The following is a 3,013-nucleotide window of genomic DNA, read 5'->3' as shown; positions in this document are numbered from 1 at the left end:
TGGCCGATGTGCCTGCTGCCATTTCCTCTGTCCCTGAGATCTCCAGAAGAAAAAGGAGCTCCAGGCTTTCATTCTTTGGGTGTGGAGAGGAGCAGAGCAGGATGGAGCCTGCAGGTCATGCCAGGAGTCACCACAAGGCTGTGGCTGTCAGCTCAGGTACCAAGCTCAGGCAGCGTGGTTGTAAGAACACCTGGGGTGAAAAGCCATGTGCAGAGGATGATAATATTAAACAACCTCTTTTACAAACAAAACTCTTTTAGTCTAAGCCTAATTATAGTGCTCCCTTTGGCTGTACATACACTAAAATTGGAATGATACAGAGATTAGCATGGTCCCTGTGCAAGTATAATGCAAATTTGTGAAGCTTCCATTAAAAAAAAACACAAAAAAACTGGAGGCCGGGCACAGTGGCTCATGCTTGTAATCCCAGCACTTTGAGAGGCCGAAGTGGGCAGATCATGAGGTCAAGAGATCGAGACCATCCTAGCCAACATGGTGAAGACCCATCTCTACTAAAAATACAAAAATTAGCTGGGCGTGGTGGCCCACGCCTGTAGTCCCAGCTACTCAGGAGGCTGAGGCAGGAGAATCGCTTGAACCCGGGAGGCGGAGGATGCAGTGAGCCGAGATCGCGCCACTGCATTCTAGCCTGGCTACACAGCAAGAGTCCATCTCAAAAAAAAAGAAAGGGAAGAAAATACATCCTGGACATATATCGAGGCCTTCTCTCTAGAAAAATAAAAATAAATATAAAAATTAGCCAGGCGTGATGTCTTTCACCTGTAGTTCCAGCTGAGGCTGAGGTAGGTTGGAGGATGGCTTGACCCTGGGAGGTCGAAGCTGCAGCGAGCCTTGAAGCCATGATTGCACCATTGCACTCCAGCCTGAGTGACACAGCGAGATCCCATCTCAAAAAAAAAAAAAGGCCTAGTTATAACAGAGCAGTATTCTAAGTGTTTTGTTTGGGGTGATGAAAAAGTTTAGAAATAGTGCTAATGGTTGCACAACATCATAAATGTAAGTAGTGGCACTGAATTGTACACTTAAAAATGGTGAAGATGGCAAGTTTTGTTGCATATATTTTACCATAATTTTTATTTTTCACAATTTTTAAAAATTAATAATTTTATGTACCAAAACCCATTGAACACTTTAAGTAGATAAATTTTATAATATGTGAGTTATGTCTCAACAAAGCTGTTTTTGCTTTTATTTTTTTGAGACGGAGTCTGGCTCTGTTGCCCAGGCTGGAGTGCAGTGGAGCGATCTTGGCTCACTGCAACCTCCGCCTCCCAGGTTCAAGAGATTCTCCTGCCTCAGCCTCCCAAGTAGCTGCTATAACAGGCATGCACCACCACGCCCAGCAAATTTTTGTGTTTTATTTTATTTATTTATTTATTTTTAGATGGAGTTTTGCTCTTGTTGCCCAGGCTGGAGTGCAATGGTGCAATCTCAGCTCACCGCAACTTTCGTCTCCCGGGTTCAAGCGATTCTCCTGCCTCAGCCTCCCAAGTAGCTGGGATTACAGGCATGTGCCACTGCGCCCGGCTAATTTTGTATTTTTAGTAGAGATGGGGTTTCTCCACTTAAGTCAGGCTGGTCTCCAACTCCCGACCTCATGTGATCCGCCCACCTCAGCCTCCGACAGCACCACCCAACCCCCCTTCTTCTGGAAAAAGCTATACTTACACTTGCTGTACCTGAAAATCCCCATTCGGGGCAGAGGTAGGCATTATGGCATTTGTCTGATCGCCTTAATTAATTTTTTCTTTTTTTTTTTTTTTTCAGATGGAGTCTCGCTCTGTCGCCCAGGCTGGAGTGCAGTGGTACGATCTTGGCTCACTGCAAGCTCCACCTCCCGGGTTCACGCCACTCTCCTGCCTCAGCCTCCCGAGTAGCTGAGACTACAGGTGCCCACCACCACATCCGGCTAATTTTTTTGTATTTTTAGTAGAGACGGGGTTTCACCGTGTTTGCCAGGATGGTCTCGATCTCCTGACCTTGTGATCTGCCTGCCTCAGCCTCCCAAAGTGCTGGGATTACAGGCGTGAGCCACCACGTCCAGCCTAATTTTTTTTTTTTAAGGCTGGATAATAGAATGTTTGGAAAGAGCATGTCATTTAATGTGATGATTACTGTAGTATAGAAAATAAGCAAAACTTGCCTTTAGCTGTAATACATGATTATAACATTAAAGTCTATGTGTGGCTGGCAATGGACTGCCCCCAGTGCTCTCTGAGAATCTCCTGATGTGTCCTCAGGAGTGGATGCTTCTCAGCCTTGTTTCTGCTGTGTGGTTCTATCCTATCGTATTATCATGGCTCACTGGCCCAGAGGTGACCCCGAGCAAAGAAGGAGCAATTAGCTTCTCTTTTCCAGGAAGTAGACATTTTGACGAAGAAGCGCTTGAGGCAGCACTCTAAGGAGAAGGTCTCTGCATGTGTGCATGCTCACAGAGTTCTCCAGATGTGCCCTGGCTTCTGTCCCCTTGAGGCCTGTCTCCCACTCTTCCCCGGATTCAGGGTTGCTCTGGTATTCTAGTAGTGCCTCTACCCCCTTGTTTTTTTGTTTTTTGCTTAAGCTGTTTTAGTTGTTAGTCCCTTGTGACCAGAGAATATTTAATTTAATAAAATACAGCACAAATATTTAATATGATATTATTTCAGTGCTAACACAGAATTTCTGGCTTATGGTAAAATAAAGATCATATGGTTATCTGCCACTTCCCAGTGTCCTTTCTGAAGTACAAGAACTCCAAACAGCTACAGCTGATGTGTTTTAAATTATTTGAAGGTAAGTTAACACAATGTTTTAGGAAATAATTTAAGGACTCTGGGGGAAATATAAGGTCTGTTAACTTAAATGCTTTTTTTTCTGTCCTGGGTAGTTTTTGTGGGTTTTTTTTTTTTTAAGTAAAAATACATTACACTTCCTTTCAGAATTCCATCATCACTTGGGAGATTTCTGTGAATCATCACTAAAGCCATTCGCTTTCTTATAACTAAACAAGAAT

At 44.0% G+C, this 3,013-nt stretch overlaps 1 non-coding gene across 1 annotated transcript; it reads left to right on the top strand.

The window, feature by feature from the left end:
- Nucleotides 1-276: 276 nt before the first annotated feature.
- On the top strand, nucleotides 277-378 carry LOC112133588 (U6 spliceosomal RNA). The gene has a single exon (XR_002915223.1). It is a non-coding gene; the product is annotated as a U6 spliceosomal RNA (small nuclear RNA).
- Nucleotides 379-3,013: the final 2,635 nt, after the last annotated feature.

This window comes from Pongo abelii, chromosome 4 (assembly GCF_028885655.2).
Source record: "Pongo abelii isolate AG06213 chromosome 4, NHGRI_mPonAbe1-v2.0_pri, whole genome shotgun sequence".
Taxonomy (NCBI): domain Eukaryota; kingdom Metazoa; phylum Chordata; class Mammalia; order Primates; family Hominidae; genus Pongo; species Pongo abelii.
The sequence above is the reverse complement of the archived record's forward strand: the minus strand, read 5'-3'. Positions and strand labels throughout refer to the sequence as shown.